Source organism: Mixophyes fleayi, chromosome 2 (genome assembly GCF_038048845.1).
Source record: "Mixophyes fleayi isolate aMixFle1 chromosome 2, aMixFle1.hap1, whole genome shotgun sequence".
NCBI lineage: Eukaryota > Metazoa > Chordata > Amphibia > Anura > Limnodynastidae > Mixophyes > Mixophyes fleayi.
The window spans coordinates 201,378,415-201,404,399 of record NC_134403.1 but is presented as its reverse complement, the minus strand read 5'-3'; the positions used below and the strand labels follow the sequence as shown (position 1 = coordinate 201,404,399).

At 38.9% G+C, this 25,985-nt stretch overlaps 1 protein-coding gene across 2 annotated transcripts in view; it reads left to right on the top strand.

Annotated features, from left to right (window-relative positions):
- Positions 1 to 25,985, top strand: part of LUZP1 (leucine zipper protein 1) — a 72,250-nt gene that overhangs the window by 6,090 nt on the left and 40,175 nt on the right. Inside the window, exon 1 of one of the 2 annotated variants that reach the window (XM_075195340.1) lies at positions 2,886 to 2,906. The exons of the other annotated variant lie outside the window; for it this stretch is intronic. The gene's annotated coding sequence lies outside the window, so the exon portion shown is untranslated. Of the gene's footprint in view, positions 1 to 2,885; positions 2,907 to 25,985 lie in introns of those variants that run through there. 2 annotated transcript variants of the gene reach the window in all.

The following is a 25,985-nucleotide window of genomic DNA, read 5'->3' as shown; positions in this document are numbered from 1 at the left end:
TTTTAACCATTGTCAACCTATTTATATATGTGTATTCAAAACAGATTAATATTTTACTGTATGTGGTGACTGACAAGAAATTCTGGAACTTTTAGTTGGTAAACCATATGTTGCTAAGTCCTGCTGTATAATGTTCTGAGCTATGTGGCCATTGTATTGTTTCCTGTAATGTTGTGTGCTATTCTCTACTGCGGACGGGTGCTCTAAACATTTTTATTTAACTGCAAGTAATCAATATATCTTCCTAGATTGTAATCCATATTATTATATTGTCTGGCAAGCATATCAATGTTGGTAATTTCCATCAGAAGTAAAAAAACAAAAACCCCTAAATAACAGTACTCCATAAATGACGATGATGAGCTTTTATTATCCCTTAAAAAAAAAAAATTAGGTCCCAGATGAAAACCCCCCCAAATAAATATATATATATTTATATAATATAATATATTATTATATATATATATATATATATATATTTTTTTTATTTCTCTACTGGATCAATGATTTCAGTATCATTGATCTGGAGGGCTTTGTACAAACCTGATTTAGTGGTGCCTGTGTAGTTTCCAAGTACTGCTGTTTTTAACTTTTATTGCATTGAAAACCAGGAATGGGTTCTGCCTTAATAGTGCACTGCCATACGAAGTATGTTGGAATACTATTTTTAATACTAAGTTGCAATTTCCATGAGGTGACGAGAGAGACTTGTTGACTAAAGCAATAAGCTGCTAGGTTACTCAGTTTTTCAGAGATACGCAGCTGGAGTAATATAAAGTCCTTATCTTGCTCTGCAATGTCACCTGAACAAAGTCCTCCTTATGAATAATAAAGGTATTATGGAATAATAATAGCAAAACTCTGTGATCTTGGAAATTAGTGTCCATGCACAGGTTGTTTATTTGTTGTCCTTTTTAACATTAACATATTGCAAAGCTGTACTCTGCTACAAAATACACTTTAACTAAATTGTTTATACGGGCCTGATTCATTAAGGATCTTAACTTAAGAAAAAACAGTCAGTATTTAACTTATGTGCAAAACAGAAAACTAATTTGCACCCCTTGCATTGTAACATGGTTTTGTCCAGGAGACCGAAATAAGAAGTTTCTTAAGTTAAGATCCTTAATGAATCAGAACCTACATGTTTAAATCAGTCAGTCATGGTATCTGTTCCATCCTTATGGTCTCATTCTGGTGGATGTTTAGCACGTTCTTGATGCAATCTCTGTACCACAGTCATCCATGTTTTCTGTCTGGACAGCATGTACGACCTGGCCAAGATATCAACTGAAGAAATGTTCTCCCAGTGCTTTTCTTATTCTTTGAAAGAGAAAAATCCCATCTGGTCAGCCCTTCAGTGGAATCTTATATGTTTTAGGGAAACTCAAACAGGTTTTTAATGGAATCAAACCTCCAAAAATAATTTCAGTTTGCAGCAGTTTCTTGCAATCTCAGTCACACATGTTGCGATCTGGTCTTTCTGCTAAATTTAATTCTATCTGGTTACTATTTACTATCTTTCTTTTTCTCTCGTGCGCAACCTTTCAGCAAAAGAAAATGTGAATTGTCCCTCATAGTCCTTACTGAAACAAATGGAACCTATGCAAAACGTGATATCTACCTGTTTTGTGTATTTCAGAAAGTATATTTTTATTTTTCTAGAACTATTATATAGAGAATTGAATAACACTTGATACGATATAAATTGATGCTTAACTCCCCCCCTTGCACTGTTCAGCTGCAGTTTTGTCTATTGCATTAATCATTAATTACAGTTCTTAAGGATGGCATCCATGGCCAAGTCTGAAAGTTCAAGTGGTGTTCATCCTTAAGCACTGTTATTCCTGTTTTCTTTTATTATCGGAATACAATTAGAGAGAAAAGAAATATTGTTGAGCTGATCTGACAGAGCATCGCAGCAGAGGATTGCAATTTATTGACCATAAGACAGATGTAGTTGAATTTCTATGCTTACAAGATAAAAGCAAAATGATCATTTACATTTTGTTGTAAAGGTGTATCAGTGATGCTATATTCAAAGGAATGTACTTTAAAAGGATTAAATAATTACCTATGAGAGCGACAATGCCTTGGTGATTACCAGGTGGCATTCTAAGCAACACACAGCTATAAGGAAACCATAAGATTCTTGTGGTTCGTAAAGCAGTGAACTTTCCCTCCGGGCAGGTACTGTGTGTTTCTTTAGTTGACTCAGGAATGTCTCAATTATTTGAAGTTGAAAGCATGTCATTTAAGAATTATGTTTTAGTTGTCACACAAAGAATGTATTTCAGCCTTTCATTTAATCGTAAGCGTGCAAAAGAAACACAGGCATATTCAATATGGTGCCTTTGCGGTCATTTTTGTGAAAACCAGAACTTGCCTTGCAGTGAAAAGTAATATTTTATGCTACCCCCCCCCCCCCCCCCCAGCTCAAGAAAGACCTCGAAAATTTTTATATAAACACTCTAGTCTTCACTTTGCAGTTAAGACCTTTTTATTGAAGTGGTCTATTCATTTGAGCAATGGTTTCTCAACATAATGGTAAAGCAATGTCTCTTGTGGGTAAAAAAAAACATATTATTATGGTGACCACTGCACTACAGTTATTTTGCAACTATATTCCCTATGATTTAGTGGATGGCAGAGGGCTAAGGTGAGAAATCATAATAATAATTATTTACAATACAGCCAAACTTTTTAATAGGGTTAGTAGTAAACACAGACAATACCATATACTTTGACTTTCTTTTAACCGAACAATTGAGATACATTCATTTACACATCTCAACATTTCATCGCAGCATAGTGTACTTAATGAGCTTTCCTATTGTATTTTACTAGGCGTTAACACTTCTGAAAACTGCAGGCAGTATCTAATTTGTCTCCAAGCAAATTCTTATGTAAGTGTGTACTGATTCACTTGCGTATATTTGTATTTTATCAGCAACAAAATGTGTTTTAATAGCCATTATGAACATAGCTAATCAAGTAATGTGTGTATAAGGACTAGATCTCAAAATCATATGAGGTGTCTGCTTAAATGAGCAGGTTGTACCTTCAGGACAGCAAATATGGATATTTCCCTCCCAAAGTTTGGTAAAATGTAATTCCTTTTTCGTTCATTTACTTTGATGACTAAACTAAATTTATAACTAGACTGTTAATTTGCAAAGCTAATGCAGGCATTGACCGACACCATGCAAGCGGTTGTTTAGTGATGCCTAAATGATCATAGGTTGCTTGGATCTGGTGTTAAGATCCCCCCTATTCACAATATATAAAATTTCATAGAATATCATATTATATAGGATCTTTGTAAATACAGAATGTCTCAATTTTTTTTTATAAGATCATTAAAATGATCAAACTAGGATAATGACTTTAATGACCTAAAAAGATCCAATCTTATTCATAAGAGTGTCTGTGCTTTACAAAAATAGTATGTATGATTTTGTATATAGATGAATCCCAAGTACAAATTGGGCATACCTTTGGAGTGTTCTCTAGTTGTGCATAGTTCACTGGAGTGATTTGATCTGCCATTCTCCTTGTATGGTATAAAAACAAAACCCATTCCTGTTTATTTCCCTAGATTGGGGACTCGTTCGCACCTATCCTCTCTTAAAACACTTTTTTTTTTCTTTTTTTAAGCCGCGAACGCCTGATAGGCACATTAAAAATGGTTTGATTACTTTCTTATGTACGTTTCCATTGCATTTAAAATTTAAATTGTACAAAATTTTGCACAGCTCTATTTTACACGATTAACATGTGCTACCAGTGCAATGGATTGTATTGTTAAAAATGTTCAATGACTGGAAAGTGTTTGTTCACCCATTTTTCCAGAACATATGTTTGAACAAGCCCTGAATATTTTGTAGATGTAAAGTTTCAAAAATAAAATTTATTGTAAAATATTTTGCATCGTATATGCAATGATGAGCAATTTTATGATAAAATGTTAGTTAAATATTGTAAAAGGTAAACAAAACAATTAATCACTATAGAGAGTGTTAACATTAGTATGAATTGATATCCTTTTGTTAAATGAATAAGCTAGTAGAATATTCTAGACTGAGTATGTTTATATCTTTTATTTGATTTGTTTGATTAGCCTACTTTTGATATAGGTATATTTCAGCCAAACATTGCTGGCAAGGCAGTGTGATCTATGCCAAATATCTAACTGGTTTGGATTGCAAGTCTTGGTGTATCGAAGTCTTTGGGCGACTGTTGAGCTGCTTAATTAATTACACGTTGGTGTTGCGCTTGTGGCGGCAAGTTATTTTGGTGGTTTTCAGGGGATTCATTACTTTCTATTCTCCTTTACAAATGTGCCAGAGGTCGACTCCTCTTCCTCCACACACGTTTCTGCATTGAACACAATTCTATGTTGAGAGGAATTCACATCTACTTATTTAGCGTCTAGAAGTATTAAAGGCAAATTGTAGAACAAACATGGTCATTGGGCATATGGTATCTCTCTCAAACGGCAGATGATCTTATTTTATTCCTATGGTATTTATGACACTGTAATTGTCACACAGACTGAAGTGCACTGTAGTCAATAATTCATCGGTCTAACCTCTGAATCTTGGAAATAAACTGTGTGGAGCCTCCCTGCAGAGGCAGTAGACACTGTATTGTAATGAGGGACTTAACTTGCATATTATACAACTTCTAAGCTCTCGTCTAGCAAGATGTGCCAAGTGTCCAGTCACATTCTGGATTTTATTAATGAAATGTACAGTGCTAGTTTAATCATATACTATGAATGTAAAGGAGACAAAGCCCTCCCTTCTCATCACTGATTTAAATATTGTGTATGTATAAAAATGTAAGTAGAGCGTAGGTGTATGTATACTTTGATCATTAAACTGCATGTACCATTTTCAGGGGCATTTTACCAGCAATGAACATTTGTTAGTCTTAATCCGTTTTGAAGATACTTGTTTATACACCTTTTGTACCCAGCTGATGTCACTTCCCTATTTAAGCAAATTATGATGTTTCTGATTAATAAGGTGAGTGAGCTGTAGGAGGAAGAGATGAGACGACTGACATACCATATGACGACAAGTGAGGATATTTATAAACTTTTTGAGGTGTGAGAGCAATTAACATAACTTTATTGTTACAGGCTGCACAGTATCTCTTTCGACTTTATTTGCACCTCAGAGGAATAACTGCACTGTTGGCATGTCATTGACAACACTGAGTAACCTCTTTGTCATGCTGGCAGCTTTGGAAATGGCTTTGACAGAACTCTGTAGTTGAACAATTCACAGAACCATTTGGTTGGTTGTGTGAATTGACACAGCATTTTGTTACGGGAATGGGAGAAAATGAGCTATTTCCTAATATACTTCATGACGTGTTGGTGCATGCAGACAGATTTAAGAGTAAAAATAAATGCTTCACCCACCCCACAGAGTAGCAAAATGCTGGTTGCGCTAACCATATCTGATAATAGCACCATGTTGTTGGAGTGCTACAGGTAGATGTACTAAATTACTTTCCTTGGACATGTAATTTATCTAATTCGGCAGGTATTGATGAAGCCCTCCAATCCCCCCCACAAACAAATTCGATTTTTTTTTTTTTTTCTTGTTGGGTTTTTGTTTTTCATTTCAAATAATTATTTTTGACATATTTTACGAATTACCACTTTCACACCATCCCTCCAAAATAAAATACTGTAAATAACTAGTCTATAGTCCTTTCTCCTTCACAGAGAGAAGTCAGGCAAGAAGGAGGGAGAGGCTGCCATCGAATGAGACCGACAAGTGCTTTGTCCATTATCATTACCACTTATTTATATAGCGCCACCAATTCCTCAGCGCTGTACAGAGAGAATATTTGTCATTCACATGAGTCCCTGCCCCATTGGAGTTTATGGTCTAAACTCCTTAACAAACACACACACACACTTGTTTTTATTGCATCGTGAGGACCCATGTTTGGAACATAGTATAGGGACACCTCTTTTCTAATGCCCTGTTGACAGAACAATCATAGGGGTATGTGTAGGAGCGGTTTGTCACCAGAGTTACCACGTGACAGTTACACTTTGACTTTGCATAAGGTACTGACAGACTGCAAGATGGGGAAAGTGTCATGTACTTTGACTGTCTGAGGACATCCACATGCCCGGTTACACCAACACCTAGCTATGGAGGCTACAGCCCTGTTCAACCACTTTGCATCATTTCAACAAGTTTAATCCCTCCATTAAAGCTGCTATGCGGTTCTTTATGTAGAATTTCACCCCCGACCAGTTCCGATCTTTCAGTATGGATGGCTCAGCCATGAGGCACGCAACACAGTCTCGCTTTCCAGGCACCCGGCATGTCTGTATAAACCGCATCAGGTGTTTCTCCACAGCCTGGACCTCCTCTCTGTCCCAGGATTTCCTCCGCACTTCTTTGCAACATGAAAGGAAGTAGAGTGGTCCATTATGGCTCCACAAAATACAGAGAAGGCAAAGTTCTTCTGCCTAGCAAAACTGTGTGCTACATCTACCTGTGGAAGCCATGGCTGGGCACTGGTTCCGTGTTGCCAGGTCCATTCACCGCCTCTCTTCTGACATGGAAGTGTCGATAAACGCTTGGCCCCTTGTCCCTCTGTCACGGGGGATTGCTCATCATCCGACATGTCACTCTCTAGCTGGGCCAGTTCTGAAAAGAAACAGATATGTAAATGACCGAGTGAAGTGCCGGCAGAGCTTCCTCTCAACCTCGAAAAGTGCTAGGGACACATCTTCGTGAAGATCCGATGTATCTCTTGAGGAGAAGATGGTCAGCAACATTTTTGAAACTTTCCCTTCCCTTCTTCGATTGAACAAAATCTGTGCCAGGGAGACTTTTGCAAGTAGTGCCCAGTGGTTAATCGTAGGCTCGGTGAATAGTCCACTTCGGTAGGCTTGCTGCTTCTCATTGAGGTACAAGTGCATCTTTTTCACATTTTCCATGAACGGTAAGAGCTGAGACGTGTTCCACTTGGACTCCATAAGAGTTTTTAAGGCAGCCAATGAGATCAACTCGTTCCATCTCGCCTCCTATAGCTTCCTGAAATTTTGTGTGTTTTCAACCGCAGCAGTGCAGCCCTCCATCATCGCTCGGCACTCCACAATGCTCCCTATCTTTTACAGGCCATGCCCGATCTGGAGTGTCAGCGAGGGCATCTTAAATGTATCTGTCTCATCGTCATAGCCAGCTACCAGCTTCACAGCGTCTATTACGTGCAGAAAGGTCGATGGAGCGGTAGTCTTCCATCCTCTCCAAAGGGGTAGCTCTTCTGGCCTGTAGTAGTAGCCTACCCATTTCTCTAAGCTTCTGACGGATGTACTTGTGCCTGCTAACATCTGATCTGACCCGGTTGAACAGATGCTGTCCCATCTGAATAATGCATCGATCATTTTTGACTGCGAGTAAGACTTCATCCTGGGTCGTGTCAGGTGGAACAGGCTGAGGAAAGGCGCACAGTGACTGGACTCTGTTCTTGCGAGGTGTGAGCTTGTTGCCCCTTCGGTTTAGCTTACATCTCTTCATGTGTCGCCACAGGTATTTCCTTGCAAACAAGCCCTGGCAGACTGCACAGTGCATGAAGCCTTCAGCACCCATCTCTTTGTCTGGAAGTTTGCTCAGAACCAGAACGCCATAGCCTGCCCTCATTGCCTCAGCATTGTGTGCAAAGTTGCCCCTATTGCGAAGATTTGCCAATTGTATGCACCTTTCGTTCGAGTGCTTGGGGAATTTCAGGGCCCAGGCTACTTCACTCTCATTACGGTGAACATGCTCCATGTGCCGGACGATTTTTAAGAGGGGCTTCTCACAGTATAGGCGATACTGTTATACGCCCTGGAGCCATCACCGTTTCTGGAAAGCATTTGGACAGACATTCGTCTCTCCGTCCCTCTGTGTTTAAAACACGGCTAACAGAAGGTTGAGAATGGTCGTACATAGAACTCCTCTCTGGTGCGCTGGTGAGCGACTGGGCATCACCACTGGTGTCTGATCCACTCTCCTCCGAAGTGTCAGGGGCATACTTATCTCCACTGCTCTCTGGGCTATAGTCGGTGCTACTGGTGGGCTCTGTCATGCTTCACTGTCCCCACTTTACCTTCAGCAGCAAACTGATTCGACTGTGTCTTAACCGCTTGGTTTACAAAGCACTGGTAGGATGTAGTCATTTCCTTTTCCTGCTCCTGCTATACATTTGGATGGAATACTGGCCTGTAGCAGTGGGATGCACACATACTTTCTCCCCTCCACATTGGATACACGCACACTTTTAATCCGACAAATGTGACTTGCGGGGACATACTAAATTATTATGCTGAGCATATCGGCGAGGTCCACTTCATTGATTAGCCCTGAAGCTTTGTGGGGACCTCCGTTTTTGTCCCCACTACAACTCCGGTCCCCACAGTGTTGGCGTGTAAACGGGTCAATGTCCCCACAAGCATATGAATGCAAGTACACACGTGTGTTAATTTTGTCAGCAGCCAATTTACATACCAGTATGTTGTTGGGGTGCAGGAGGAGCACCCTGAGGAAACCCACACGGACGCACTGTATTGCAATTCTTCCTAATGCTGTGACTTTAATGATTAGTCGCAATGGTCAGTTATATATTTTTTTTTGTTTTCTCAAACCCCCCCTCCTTCTCCTTCAGCTAATAAAGTTCAGGTATCCAATTTCCCAATCATTAGTAAAATAAATTTAATAACTTACTTTAAAACTCAATGTGGATCCTGATGAAAAAGATTAATAATCATTCTTCTGTTGTATGAGCAAATATTCATTTAGGTTTGCTGCTCCTTCAAGGAGCAACAAATCTAAATTTCTAAAATACAAGCAGCACTTTTATACAAAGCATCTTGTAACATTCACGAATATGTATGTAAAAAGTTTAGTCATTTCTCAGAAATCTAATATCTTGAATGTAGCTGTCCTTGTGAGAGCAACCTATTTTCCTTTACATCCTTATTAGAGACCAGATGCAGAGTCAGAAGTCAGGCCCAGTAAATGGGTGCACACACACGCGTATTTGCAGACTTGTACATTTCTGGCACTTACAACCACGGCGGAAGTGAAGGGGAGTTCTAATGTCTGAGAACACTAAAAGCATGTTTACACAAACCAGCTCATACAGTCCTTCTAAAACAGGCATATGCTCCCTGTTCTTATTTGTAGGTATAAATACTAATGATGATGACTTATCGTAAACCAGGCACACATGCTGCTGAGGTAGACACATCTGGTGATGGCTATGCTTATGTGTAGAAATATGCTTTTAACTGTGTACTTTTGCCACCAACTCTTCATCAGACCCTAGACCACAAGGAGCCTGTCATGGCTGCTAACAGAACATCACCTCACACACAAATCTTTGGTCACTGCATTTCCCATAGGCCACTGTGAAGACTGTGATGTGACCCAATCTAATAAACGGTGAAACTTTGCTTTGGCATTGGCTTACCTTTTCATAGGACTCCATTGTTGCCAGAGAAGAGCCTCTCTGTCCAGTGTCGGGGTCCCAGCACAGCTTGTATGTGTGACCTCAGCTGTACATGCGCAGTAGCCCATCAAGTCCTCTGTTCAGCAGCAGTGAAGGTGGATTTAGTTAGTCTAAACGGGGCAGCAGAAATTGTGTGCTAGGAAGGGGGATTACAATGTGTAACGGGGGCCTCGTGGGTGGAAAATTTGTGGGGCATTCCACACTCTTTCCTTGCACTTTCAACTACCCCCTGCTATCCCACACGCTTGGGTTTTTCAGTTAAAACCAGAACCCATAAATGAATCATCATCTAGAAAGTGATTTTGACTCTTGACCCTTTTTTTCTTTAAAGCCATTTCTGTCAGCAGAGAGAAATTGTCTTTCATGAATGACTTCAATGTTATGCTAAGAGTCTCTTTTGGTGTTTTTGTTTTTATATTTTCCAATCCAATTTCTATATGGTCTGCCTTTATACAATATGTCTGTTTTTGTTTTTTTTGGGGGTTTTTTGGTTATGAACAAGTTAAACCTAGTAGTAGTTTGAGGCAAGTAAAAAGAAGAAAAAATCTTGCTACAACATGCCTTGCACAAGTATTTCTACTGCCTACCTGCACACATAATCATTCAGAATATTAAGGAGTGTTGCATGTTCCAACACAAATTAGTCTGTTAGCTGAAAATAATCAGGTATGTTTTTCATCATCGCACGTGATAAGGTGATTCCAGTTCTTAGTACTTACATAAATGACTATAAAGTTTTGTTTTGTCAGTATAAAAACATTTATTGTTGTTTATTTTGCTCTTCTACAACACTTGCTCTGGTCTTCATGCATTAAGGTATATTGCATACTTTAGGACATCCGTGTGCTTGTCTGTACAAATGACATGCCTCTTGCATAGAATGCTGTATCTTTGGCATTTTAAATGTTATATGTTGTTGGTCTTCAGTTTTGTAGGCCGAGTATGTGTTTTTGCTTTTTTTGTGGGGGGGGGGGGGGATTTCATTAACCTTTAAAATGTAGATGCAATTATTGTTGCATTAACTTGGCCATCAAATTTGTTGGTAATTTACGTTAAGGCTAGGTTGAATCTATCTGTATATATTTTTGTGTGTTTCTTTTCTTTCAAGTGTCCCTAAACTCAAGTATTTATTTGAAATGTGGATGGTGGCATAAAGTCCAAAATGAAGGCTTTTCTTTTATTATTATTATTATTATTATTATTATTGTTATTATTATTATTTTTTTTTCCGTTCACTGAAAGCCAGCATCCTTCCTGTGGGATACATGCAAGCATACTTGTCGTGTGTTTTTTTTTTATTTATTTATTTTATTATATTTTTTTTTTTTTTTTTTTTTTTTGGACCCCTGTCCTGAAATCTATTGGAGAGCCATTTACTCAAATGTCCTGCACATTTTAAAGTCTTTAAGCTTGCAACCAGTAGGAGGCCAAGTAATTCTTGCATTATGTTTTTCTTTACAATTTGGACTAACTGCTGTTTCAGGATTTATTAATGTATTCGAATCTTCTTAGCACACTTATTAAGGAAGTGCTTAAAGTTGCATTAACACCTACAGAAAATATTTACCTAACATGCTTCTCCCTTTTATCCTGGAGCTGTTATATTCAGTGGTTTTCCTCAGAACTGGCAAATCGCTCTCATTCACTAACTTTAAATGATGGCGAGGTGAGGGGGAGAAACAAAGTACAAGCGGCAATCTCTTAATTTGTGATTGGTGCTCCAGCTCACACCCTTCACCCCTGGTTTTCGTATGGGACTGTAAGAGGAACATAGTAAGATTTTACCAAGGTGCCCCTACTGCTAAGTGACAATGCAGCTTTAAATTTAAATTGAGCGCAACAGTTCGTTTAGGGTAGCAAAGATTAAGGTCACAGTGAAAACTGGAAGCAATTTGAAAAGGGTGGTGTCGAGTATTTTGTTTGGCAAGATGGAATGATTATGTTTAATGTGTGGTTTTAATGTTGAAATTGATGTAGGAAAATCTTAGACTTATCTAGGACATGCTTAACATATAGTCATTTACACATGGAATGGAAAGTATGTTTTGTATGCTGCTCAAAATGTTTTAGATGTGGTGTGGCTCTTGCATCCCCTGAAGGATAAGCAAGAATTTGTTACACGTTGATACTACAATGTACAGCATAAATGCAGTTGAATAGAACTCTGTACTGTATATGGACCCACCATTATGTCAGTGAGCCAATCTTGCCTGTTGGTGAAGCTGAACACATTTATTTGAGCACTTCTTGTAAAGTATGGTGCAGATTACATAGTTTGTAATGAAAAAAAAATCACTTTCATGAAGTAGTTCATACCTCTATTGATGTCTAGTGAATTCATAGGATATATTGTAACAAATAAGGGCTCATCCAGTAGAATGGCAGTTTTAGTGCTGGTAGTAGATTTGGGATATTAAATTTATTTTTCCTGTTTCAAAATCAGGCTTGGTCATTGCCATAATGATTTAATTGTATTTATATATCAGCTTTACTCCTAATAGGACTCTTAATTTTGTTAGCATGGCAAGGGTCTGAACTACTGTTTTGTTTTTTTTTTTTTGTTGTTGTTTCTATGCATTAATTTGGAAAAGGCAAAACAGCCGAACAGCTGCAGATCAATTGATTGCAAATTTTAACCTGTGGCACCAGCTGAATTTTTTATAAAATAAAAAACCACAACAAAACCTGACAAGCACTCTAAAGAGCAGGATATCATAGTTGGGTTGTGGGGCATAAACCGCTCATTACACTTGGTAATGCATGTTTGTAAGTGCACTGGTTCAAAGAGCACAGGCAATGGACTTCCGAGCATTAGAGAATCATGATATGGTCAGATGATTCATCCTTCATAATCTTCTTGACAGACTGCACTACCCATGTTCTTGTCCAGCCTATAGAACTCTTAAGCCCTGAGTGCTTGTTTCCAACTGTAAAGGGTTCTGCTAGATCTGTAATATCGAGGGGCACCTATTTCTGGTATGGTTTAGTAGGAGCTGTCATTCACTCAAAAGGCGAGGTCAATGCTAATCGCTACTTGATGGCATTTGGTGATCATTTTTACCCCATGTAGCAGCATTTCTTTCCTGTCAGGAAGGAGCGAGGTGTTTCATGATTACATTGCCCCCAACCACAGAACACATGTCTCGATTTCTTTTGTTTTTCTTTCTGTTTCTCTTCCTTCCTTCCTTCCTTATGTCAGTGACATGTTATGGAAACACATAGATAGAAATACAGCAGTCATTGTACTAGTTTATAAAGAAACTACCTATATTACTAACCACTTAATGATTGAAACAAGTTTCACATTCTTGTGGTGTACCAGTTTCACCAGGAATAACTTTTGACTCTTTGTCTACATAAGCAGTTTTTGTGGGTCAGAGAGGTTTTTTTTATGGTAGAATGCAGTGCTCCCGCCTCTAAAACTCTGTCCCCAACTGAATATATAGAGAGGGTGGTGTTATAATGAGAATAATATATAATTGAATCAATACATTGTTGTCAACAATACCTTGTAGTAAGGGAGGGTGATTTAATGGTAGGAGTGAGACAGTATAAAGCATGAACACTATAAATATTGTATTTAATGAGCAGAAAATAGACTTTTTTTTTTTTTCCTTTTAATCTCCACAACTAACGCTCCTGTTTGCACATACCCTTAAGATTAGAGCAAAGGAGCTGAGGGGTATAATGCTGGGAGTGCTTGTTTAAAACAAATCGGTATTCTGTTGTTGTGGTGGCCCTTTCTAAATACATGTACTGTAGATTAATCCTCAATAGATCTGATGACACTTATTTTGGTGCCCTCTACCATGCCATATTTCAAGTGTACAGGGGTCTATTTACTAAGCTGCAATGATCCAAAAAATATGGAAATAACAGCTGTTTTCTCCAGAGAATGGCTATTGCAGTTTTACTTTATTAAGGGGTTTAAGCAGGAGACAACCAAGATTTCTCCTGCTTTATCCATCGCCAAATCCTGTCGCTATGTGCAATAGCCACACGGGAAAGATCCTTCCTTCACAGACTGCTATTAAGAACTGCATGAACCATTAATCGGGGTGTATATTTCTAGTCTCTTGAAGTGTCTATGAAGCACATTCGATCAAAAGCAATGGTGCAATCAACTGTAGTGATTGTGCAGCCCACCTCTTATTTCAGGAGATGCCATGACCTCTGTTAAATGAATCTGTATTTTGGTATGCCCAAGTCTTTGTAGTCTACGTTTCACGTGACCACCACCACGTTTTATTTTAATTTGTTTTTCCTTCAGTTTAACCTGTACTATATTCATGATCCGTGCCCCAATAATAATAACTTTTTTTATATTGTAAAAAAAAAATGGCTGCCTGCTTAACAAAGGCAAATCTTGTTTCACTCCCTAGCTTTTTGTCAGCACTTCCAGTAAATTTGCATGAATTAGGCTGAACCCCTATGCTTAGTTAATTTTACCTGTCCTGTTTCAAAGGCTTGATCCTGCCTCTGAGCATTTCAGCCAAATTAAGTCACAGAATATTAACTCATCATCATTATTATTATTATTTAAAATAAAAAAAAAACTGGAGCCTGTCATGTACTATATGATATAACCTATTTTTACTGTAGTTTTACTACCGCGGTACCACCATTTAAGCATTTCTTTTTGCTCTATTGAATTCATTTTAATTCACTGGGCCTGTAATTGTCCCACACATGGAGGTTTTCTCAATATGACAAGTTGGTGTCCTATACACATGGGGAAGGAGTGGCGGAGAGGAGAAAGATCCATATCACAATGTGACTTTTTGTCCCAATGAATATACTCTTATTGACTTTTGTTTTTATAGCTGTCATGGGATTGTGTCTGAGCATGGCAGTGGAAACTACTATTCACGTAATGGGCAGTGGAGTTCCTATTGTGTCCTCAATTGCTAGTTAGGATTTGTTAGCAGTTATTGACTAATATAAATGTCCGTTTGATTAAAAATATTTAGCATCATGGACAGTACGGTGGCTAAATGGTTAGCACTTTTGCCTGACAGCACTGGGGTCATGCATTCGATTCCCGACCATGGCCTTATCTGTGTGGAATTTGTATGTTCTCCCTGTGTTTGCGTGGGTTTCCTCCAGGTGCTCCGGTTTCCTCCCACACTCCAAAAACATACGAGTAGGTTAATTGGCTGCTATCAAAATTGACCCTAGTCTGTGTGTGTGTGTGTGTGTGTGTGTGTGTGTGTGTATTAGGAAATTTAGACTGTCATCTCTATTGGGGTAGGAACTGATGTGTGTTCTTTGTACAGCGCTGTGAAATTAGTGGTGCTATATTAATAAATGATTATGATGATGGATGACATATATTTTTATTTCTTCAATTGAAACTCTTTTCCCATATAGCTGGAAAGACTTGTTGCAGAGTGTGCATATACACACATTGGCTTCTATTATTTGCTTTTCTCAGTTATGTTAGTCTGCCTGCTGTTAATGTCTCCTTGTACTGCCACATCACTCTTCAATGTATTAGAGCTCATGTTTACTAAACAGTCTGGGTGTATGTGTGTATAAATGGATTTACCTCCTCGCCTTCTACCTTTTTGACTTTTATTTCACTGGCTTAAAAATAGATCATTGAAGTGATTTTATTATTAAGGGATGTGGGACCAGGTCTGAACTTTCCTCAGCTTTTCGTAATGATTGGCACTCAGTGTTTATAGATACAGGAGCTACAGTCAGGGAAATATGTATCTATGTGAAGAGCAAAATTAAACTACCTCTATCTTAATTCCCTCTAAATTCATTCATTACTCACCTGCCCATTCAGCACGTCTCCAAGTGTATGATGGAGATGTATGATCTATGAAGGAGCAAGCCATGTAAATGTAATACTGAAAGGTCACAGGGGGTTACCATGGTAAATGACCAAATTACCTTGAATTGCTTTGTAATGTGGTCATTTACCATGGTAATCCTGTTTGTATTTTCAGCAAAGGAAAAGGCACCTTATGTTACTCTCCTTCTAAATAATATAGTGTTGTCTTTATAACATAAAATACAGTGGTGAGCTAATGTTTTGTGAAGCTTTTAGAATTCCCTCTATCCCTGCGTTATTTTGGCCTAAAGCGCAGATGTTACTGAAACATTGGAAATGTATTTGTACTAATAAAAACTACATTGGAGTACTTAATCAAGGATGGTTTGACTTCCATACTTGCAGTACATTGTCCTGTGTTGCAGTCATCAAGAAAAAAGCTGCGTAAGCGCTTGCCTCAAAAGCAATTGTTTGCTATTGAAAAACCAACGCAAGTTTCCTCCGCGTGCTCCGGTTTCCTCCCACACTCCAAAAACATACTGGTAGGTTAGTTGGCTGCTAACAAATTGACCCTAGTCTGTGTCTCTGTTACAGAATTTAGACTGTAAGCCCCAATGGGGTAGGGACTGATGGAAGTTCTCTGTACAGGGCTGCGAAATTAGTGACGCTATAGAAATAAATGGTAGTAATAATAATCCATCAGATAGATCACTAAAGGAGTTTGTTGCATCCATGATACATTCAACATTTGATAGAAGTACTGTGAGTATAAATTAACATTTGTAATAGTGACGTATTAATCACTGGTTTGATAAACTTTTAAATTGAGGTCACCTTTTGGTAAGGATTTCAGCATCAGCAGATGTTAAACCGCACATGACTATTTGCTCTAACGGGTTTTTAGTTAAATACTATAGTCGATGAGATGATAATCTGGTGTGAGTTTGGGGGATTGGTTTCCCTTTTTTTTACAAAGGGAAAAAAAAAATCCCACAATACTGAAGTATTCTGGAAGAATGTTCTGTAGACAGATGAAACAAAGATTAACTTATTAAAGTAATTCTATCGTTTTAAAATAAGCATTGCCCAATCAATTGTATGTGTGTCCAAAGCACAAAGTAATTTATTTTAGCAGATGTAAATAGTCAACAATTCAATACATTATTATATAATGATAAAGTACAGTACAGCACAGCCAATACCAAAAGATAAATACATACATACCGCTGCAATCGCATGCGCTCGCTGCGTACCCACGGGACCCGATGGACAATATTCTGTATAGAATATTGTGTCAGAGTTGACTGAGGCCCCAGTGAGATGCAGCTAATATATATACAGTCAGTGTTTCATTGTGAACAATAGAGATGACGTAGATTGTTTCTATAGGTCCAGACGTTGGGTGGGTCTAGGCCAGACAGGTAATAGGTTGATTCAATCTAAGGAATCCAAAGGTGGGGATCTTCTCTCCAGGGGGTCTGCTCCTTTTCATAGCCAGTATCATACAAAGGTTTACTCTCTAATATCAATAACTAAAGCATGCAATGTGCGATCTCTTCGCCGACTGCAGCAGACAGCTGCTGATGATTAGGGCTTCAATATGATATCAGGCATGGACACCTTTCCTATTACCTAAACCTTTAATAACACTACAATGTACATATAATCACTATATATATATATATATATATATATATATATATATATATATATATATATATATATATATATATATATATATATCTCTATCTAATAATAAACCGAATACTATCTGCTCCTGAATTACAGTGTAACAGAACCAATATGAAATTATATAAATAACTAACTGTTGTAATGCGAGTGTGTGCGTGCGTATTTTACCGTGCGATCGTGTCACGCCACGTAAAACCAATATACTTTCGTTCATCCAATTATACGACTTTGACAACTCTTCCCCACACCACCCCCATAATTGCTAATTGCTGCTAAAGATGCTGAGTTACAAAATCTATAGGCTCAGTTATTTTATGATCTTAAAATGTATTCTCATCTTAATGTTCTATTAATGCATCAATAGAGATATGCCTCACACATTTCCTTTCTGCAAACAGCTTATTGGATTCTCTTCAGTCAGGTTTTCACTTTCAACACTCCACAGAAATTGCGCTTACCAAGGTTATCAATGATCTGATCATCGCTAAAACTAAAGGTGATTACTCTCTTCTAGATCTCTCTGCTACATTCAACACTGTTGACCAATCTCTCCTCTTACAGAAGATACAATCCCTAGGTCTCCAAGACACTGTCCTATTCTGGTTCTCATCCTACCTATCTAATCGCTCTGTCACTCACCGGACAGTTAGTGCCTCTGGTCTGGTACGTGGCTCTCTCTCATTCCTGCCGGCGCCTGTCCTAAGCCGCGGCCGTCCGCCATCTTGACTGGATTGCGCATGTGCAGGACTCTTGAACTTAAAACCTTGCTTTTAATCCTATTGGTGAATCAATCGCCACTCACTATTTAAGGCACCTGTGTCCTTAGTTTCATTGCCTGTTCTTGGTGCTCATTCCCTTGAGACTCCTAGGTGTTTCCTGTGTTCTGCTCGTGTGATCAGTTTTGCTGTGGACAAGTCCTCTCTGCTCATCCGTGGTAAACTTGCCCGCTACAGACTACCACTACTCCGCTGCATGCCTACACCTGGACAAGCCTTATCTGCTCTTCTGTGGTAAACGTACCAGCTATAGACTGGTTGCCATTCCGCTGCATACCTGCACCTGGACAAGCCTGCTCTGCTCATCAGTGGTAACGTACCCGCCACAGACTATTTGCAATTCAGCTGCTTGCCTGCATTTGGACAAGTCTCCCTTGCTCATCAGTGGTATACTTGCCGCTACAGACTACCCGCTATTCCGCCACCTACCTGCACCTGGGCAAGTCTTCCCATCACCGCAGTGGTACAACTTGCTATCCGCAGACCACTGACGCTCCCGCTACCTACCTGCACCTGGACAAGTCTTCCCATCACCGCAGTGGTACAACTTGCTATTCGCAGACCACTGACTCTCCCAGCTACCCACCTGCACTGGCACGAGTCTTCACTGCACATCAGTTGTTATACCTACCTCCGCATTATAGCTGCAAGTGGCTGACTCGCCTGCCGCATAGCTGCAAGTGGCTGACTCGCCTGCCGCATAGCTGCAAGTGGCTGACTCGCCTGCCGCATAGCTGCAAGTGGCTGACTCGCCTGCCGCATAGCTGCAAGTGGCTGACTCGCCTGCCGCATAGCTGTAAGTGGCTGACTCGCCTGCCGCATAGCTGCAAGTGGCTGACTCTCCTGCCGCATAGCTGCAAGTGGCTGACTCGCCTGCCGCATAGCTGCAAGTGGCTGACTCGCCTGCCGCATAGCTGCAAGTGGCTGACTTTCTTTATCCTAAGTTGTTGTACTGTTCCAACCATTCACCCTACTGCCCAGAGGATCGCTTTGATAAACTCCACCCCTCTGGTAAGCATAATCACACCTGGTGAATCCTGGGTAGAAACTCCTAGTGCCCGTGACACGCTCTTTCAGTGTTAATTTCTCTGGAACAACCTCCACTCCGCTTCCTTTATCAGTTGGAGTACCACAAGGCTCATTCCTAGGTCCTCTGCTATTATCTATCTACATCACTTCTCTTGGAAAAGTAATAAGTTCCTTTTGGATTTCAGTATCATTTCTATGCAGATGATACACAAATTTATCTATCCTCTCTTGATCTCTCACCATCTGTGTTGTCTTACGTTATTGACTGTTTTTCTGCCATTTCATCTTTGATGTCCTCTCGCCAACTCAAAATCAATCTTTCAAAAACAGAATTAATAATATTCCCACCCAACAATAGAAGCTTATTGCCATACATTTCTATTTCTGTTGACAATATGACCATAAATCCCAACCCGCAAGCTCGCTGCCTAGGTGTAAACCTTGACTCGCAACTATCCTTTGTTCCCCACATCAACTCTATATTTACATAAGGCTGCATACATCTAAAATTCATTCAAGAATACATACATATCTCACACAAGACACTGCAAAAACTTTAATTCATGCACTCCTCTCCCGCATCGACTATTGTAATTCCCTCCTTACTGGTCTTCCCAAAATCAGACTCAAGTCTCTACAATCTATTTTGCACGCAGCGGTTAGATTGATTTTCCTTGCAAATTGTTCTGTCAATCTCTACATTGGTTGCCTGTTTTTCAACGAATCCAATATAAAATTCTTCTAACATACAAGGCCATCAACACAATTGCACCAACATACATCTCCTCACTTGTCTAAAAATATCTCCCAACTCGACACATCCGTTTTGCACAAGATCTGCGGCTCTCTTCCACTCTCGTCACTTCCTCCCATTCTCGGTTACAGGACACTTTTCAGGCTGCACCCAATTTATGGAATTCCCTCCCTGGAACAATAAGACTTTCCTCTAGTCTTCAAATCTTGAAGGGTTCTCTGAAAACCCACATCCTCAGACAAGCTTATAATATTCCTCTACCATCCTCTTAATCTCCCTAGGTTACCTTATTGCCACCCTCTACACAGCTAACACCAGACAACAATCCTCTGACCAACATAGCTGTGTGACTGATCACACAGCCCACTAATTACTTTGTAACCTTTGTATTATAGCTGGACAGATATTTAATATGATGTAGCACTTACCCTTGTGTATGAAACCATTGTCCCATAGATTGTAAGCTTGTGAGCAGAGCCTTAATACATATGTATGTATTACCCAGTATTGTTTTATTACTGTTTTTTCCAATTGTACAGTGCTACAGAATCTGCTGGTGCTATATAAATAAATGATGATGAATGCTAAAGTGTTAATAATTTTTCACTACCCTTATTTTTTTCTATATAATTGAGGAAAAGCATTTGGCAGAACAAAAGAGGGAATGAATGAGCAGTGGTTAAATGATTGATTTATGTAGTAGTAAAAACAAAAGTGCTGATGCAGAATTAGATTTGAGCATCGTATCTTGCGAAAAATCGCATTGTGCATGCATAGTAAGTGAGCGGCCACATATTCAGCTATGCAGACTTGCTTGAATCTGACACTTGTGCCTGTTGGCTCCTGGTGGAGTGGGCTGGGGAAGAGAAGGGGCGTTCTTGCCTTTATTTACAGTAAAGGCATGTTTAACCAAATACCGAAACACACACATATACCTGATCGGAGGCGTATCTTTTGTACCTGCTACAGGGCAGGTACTCACTGATAGTGATGACTTGTCATAAACCAGGTGTATAAGCTGCTGAGGCGGGCATGTCTCGAGATGTTTACATCTCTGCATATGAGCGGATATATCTTTTTTTTTTTTTTTTTTTTATAAAAATATTATTTTATTTTTTGAGTAATTTGCTCCCATTTTGCTCAGTATTCCTCAGTATACTGCCTGTCATTTATTCATAGCACAGTTATTCTTGGTGAATTGATAGCCTGTATTTGCATGTGTATTGATTCAGCCAGCAAAGGGTTACCTCCATTGTGTGGAAAATATGCTCATTTCTACACAGAAAATTATCCAAATAAGCTTCTGAATAAGGCTATTAATGGGCGCATGTCTGTTGTGATGGCTGCCAATCCAAAAACATTTTGGCATTTTGACTTTAAGTGACGTTTGTGTCTTAAGTATTCTAAAGCCATTAAACTGATTTATCTGTTTTCTTTGCTGCATTGCGCTGTGTTGACCAGGATCTCTCCAATGTTTTTGCAGATGGATTGCAGTGCTTATAGGGGACTAGAACATATATTTGGTCACTATAAGCTGAGCACCTTACCCCATAGTTGCATATTAACCTAACTTTGTATCTGCTTTTTGTGGCTGCTCTTCACTATTAAGTGTCACTATATGACACCCTTCCAGTCAGAATCATCAACATCATTCAGTGCATCAGCTGTACTTTTGTACTTCAAGTTATTTTGCTTGACTAAGCAACATGTAGTTGCTGCAAGTAAAGATCAGTATCTCCTGAAATAAAGCTTATATGGAGTTTTGCTTGTTTGGCTTTCTTTTTCTTTGTAGTTCTCCCTTTTAAACTTAACATTTTACATAGCTTTCCACAATAATGCATGGGCTAGTTGTTAATATGTAGGTCAGGTCCTGGCATTGCCCCCTTTATTCTGGCAATGTGAATGTCGTCATTTTAAGTGACGAAAATTAGACTGACGGCACCACAGGTGTCGGAAATATTGTATATCGGTTTTTAGGTAAGTCTGCATTTCCTGAAAGTTGGAGTTCTAGAGTTGTCACCAAATTACTGTTGCTATAAGGCTTATAGGAAAAGTACTCATCGGATTGATGACTAATTCCATCCTGGTTTGTCTGTCATTCTATTACACCTTAGTAGCGCTATTATTGTTTCAGTCCAACCAATATTTGGGCGTTATTTGTCTCACACCATGGACTAAATTTACTAAGCTGTGGGTTTGAAAAAGTGAGGATGTTGCCTATAGCAACCAATCAGATTCTAGCTTTTTATTTATTTATTTAGTAACTTCTACAAAATGATAGCTAGAATCTGATTGGTTGCTATAGGCAACATCCCCACTTTTTCAAGCCCGCAGCTTAGTAAATCTAGCCCTATGTCTTACTTGTATGAGAGCAGGTTTACTTTGTACTTTTACTATGCAAATGTGTGAAATTAAGACCTAAACCAAATCTCCAAAAACAAAGCCGTCTGGACTGTGTCTGGCTCTATCTGAATATTCGCTTTGTTTTGATTTAGATAAACTTTTCTATTTTTGGTCTGAAAAAGGAAATGTCTTGATTTGGTCACATTCAGTGCTGAATTAACTGTGGAGCAGTCTGTCTGCAACGGTAAAATGTAAATGCTTCACACTCATAATATTTTGAAGAAAAACAAGGCATGCAATTTCTAAGTTGCTAGCTACAAATAATATAGCTACTGAAAAGTTTTGTGAACAATTTGAAACACATCCTAGTCTGCTGAGTCACTGCCCACCCCGCCTTCTGTCCGTTGAAGATTAGCCATTAAAGCTATCGTATATAAGAAGATGTTTCACCGGGTTCAAGTACAGTTGTTAATGTGTTTGATTATGGCCATACCATAAAAATAAAGGACTGTTTAGATATAGATAAATTATTGTAACTTTGTTTACCACCTGGCCCTACTTCCTGGAGCTGTACAGATCTCATATCTTGCTTTTTCAGATATTCAAGGCCTTAATCATGTTCTACACATATAGTGTATATGTTTCAAACTTTTGGTCTATATGTGTCACCCCACTGGTCTATTGTTAATGTGATTAAATCAGACTGTGATCATTCTCCCTGCAAAACATGGTAATACCTTGGAAATGTACGATATGCATACAAACTGAGTCTGATGGCCTTTTATTGATAGCAAATTACTAAATTGTATGGCTCAAAAATGGCCACCAATACTAATGTGCATCTCATTTGGAGCTATCAAGTGTTGACCTAGGCAGGCAAAAAATACAGTTTGATGACTTCTTTGATCCACATTGTGCCTTGCCAAAGTCTATTTTGGACGGATTTAATGTTTCCGTCAAGGGGCAGAACAATTGCATTATGTGAGGTGCAAAATGCCCAGTTGGTAAATGCCTTTCACATATTGCAGTTTATCATCTGTTTTTCCAGCATCCATTTACAAATCTGTAGAGATTTTGACTGGATTAGCTAGTTGTGACCTCCTAATTTAAATGGCAGACTTTTATTGTCCTAAAACATATTTTCTTTTTTTTTCTTTAACATTTAATTAAAGGACAAATCCATTTACTTCACTGCTTCTTCAACATTTTGCCATTGACTTATTGTTCAACTTGAAAAAAAAAATTGAAATCGTTTAAGTGAATCTTCTGATCCTTGCCATGCAAAACAACGTAATCTATCTGCCTTTTTCATAGTACAAAGTTGTGTAAATTGCAGAGATATTGGGGTTCAAGATAAGATGATGAAGATGATACGGGACAGGTGGGATTATCCTAGACAGTGAGAAACCGCGGCCTTGGCACCTTTGTAATTTGTTCCGTACTGGGGCTGCTGCAGAGATTCCCCTCCTCCAAGGATTGCACCAAAATGGAGGCAACGATAGATGCAACAATGGGTTTTAGAACCGGGTCAAACATAAAGTAAGGTTCAGCAATCAGTTGAAATTTCTGTCAATATGCACCAAACCAATACAAATGGTACACGTTACAGGTTAAATGACCTTGTATGCAAATCTATGACACTTTAGCGCTTCTGTCACCGTTTGTATTGCGCTCAGGACGTCGGTCAATCTTGATAAACTAGGAACATTAACCTATGTTTGATAATTGGCTTATTTGCCTGGCCCGACTGACTCTTTGATCATAAAGGGTGAAGTGAGCCGTTTCTTTCAGTAACGATAAAAAAAAAATCTGCATAAAGGTATGTATCCAAACAGCCAATCATGCAGAATGACTTCAGAATATAGAGAGAGTCCCTCTAGGTACAATGATTCTCCTACTTTCACAAACACTGACAAATGTCTTACGAATGCAATGGGGCAAAATATAGATCATCCCCTATATGACAATAGATCATTGTGTAAATTAACATATAAATACTGCCTGTGTTTTCTTGGCTGGATTCTCCTGTTGCTGACAATGTAGGACCCTATAACAGGTTCAATCATCTGCGATGTTCTCAGCTGCGCACTTTTTCAGTTACTATAGGTAGAGATCTCCGCTCATTTTTTCTTTCACCTCTATGGGGCGTGAGTAAAAATGAGCAGAGATTTCTATCAAAATCTCTCGCACAAAGTGTCTTCGGTTTGGTCCCCCATCTGTGTCTCTCTATTTCAGGCAGCTTGTACGTATACAGATGAGACACTACTTCACTGTATTACAATTACTGAACTGATTTTTAACTTTGTTGCAGTATCAAATCTGCAAATTTAGCTATACAGCACTCACTCTTTGCAGTTTGACATCCTATAATGCAGTTAGGGATTTCCCTTCTTTCTCACAAACCTCATTTGTACACTTCTCTCTATACTTGCCCCATTGGTATTTTAATTATTTAATTGAGGGGTCTGTTGTTTGTCCATATTTATTTTCCTGAGTTTCTTTTCTATTATGGCAGTAGTCAGTCCTACCATTAATTATCTAATTATGGAGTATACATCAGCCACCCAGTGCTCTTGTTCTGCTGCCTCCATCCAGTTAAATTTAAGTTATGTGAATCCTATTGGCTAATGTTTAAAAATCATTTGATAACTGCCCACACTTATTCATAGGAAAAAATAACCTTTTGAAAGCGTTTATTGTAAAAATATCATTCAATGATGGAACAAGATCGTTCTAATTCTGCAGCGTGTATGCACTTTTGACCGGCAGTGCCCACAGATCTATGGAGTGTGCAGACTCCCAATCTTGTCAACCGCCGATGGTTATGACAGATGAAGAGCACAGATCTGAAGGTAAAACAAGTATAGTGTGTACACATCAATCAGACTTATTTTTTCTTTTTTTTTCTTCTATGTCGTTTGGTAAAATCATTCAAGATGTCGCATCAGGAGAAATTTTCTGTAGTGTGTACCCAGCATAATAGTCCTAATGTAACTACCAGTGAAAAGTAAACCGGGTGGCTCTATTCTAATCGTTCTACAGCCTCTCCACCTCACTGCTTTAGTGTACAAAGACTAAAAATGTACGAGACACATACACTGCTATAGTGATCTATTTCTTGTGATGTTATAGCTAGCTAAACGATAAAGTTCAGCTCAAACAAGCACACACATATAGTAAAGTTAAATTATAAAAGTTTTTTTATTTTATTTATTTGTAATGTTTTTCTTTGTGGTTATGTGAAGCAATGATGGGCAACCTGATACACTTAAGGGGCCTTGTGGGTGGCCCTTTTACCTTCAAAAAGGCTGCACATAGCCTTTAGTCTTAGTAATCCGATGAAACAATGCCTTTTAATCAAAGAATCTGTAATACCATATCAGCAGGCATTTTAAACAAGTGCTAGAAGCTATAAGAAATGAATCTGACAATAAAGCGAGAAGGAGCTGGTGCCCACAGGTGAGGGCTAGGAGGGCAGCCTGATTCCAAAGTAGGGACTGTTGGCAACTCCTCAAAGAAAGAAAATGTCAATTTGCATATAAAAGGCCTGATTCCTTAAGGCACGCAAAAGAAGTGCCTTTAAGACGCATGCAATTCGGGCATACGCACATCCATGTTCAACGTCGGGGGAACTGAAGAAATGTCTCTTCTTAAATATGGGTCTAGGTATACGCTGACCCAATACTGCAAGTGCCGTATATACAGACACAATACAATGCAGGGATATGTATTATGCCTATGTGGAATATAAAGTCCCAGTTGAACACACTTTAAAAGTCAAAAACATTTGTCATCTGTTAATATAGTCACTAAGAAAAAGACATTGAAAAGAGAATTTTTTTTTTCTTCATGAAATACGGGCATCCGTATGTTTTATTAATGACTAATGGACATAAAATGCATTTTTAGTGTTGCTCTTAATTGCAAACACATGTTCTAGTGTGCATACACGACCACCTTCACCATCACTTGACCTGTAGCTGGTGCAAGCTGTACGACTGAAAAGCACGTACCGAAGAGAAGCCCAAAGATTTAATTGGACGCTGCTGCATGCGCTGGAACTTGGCACACCCTTACTGTA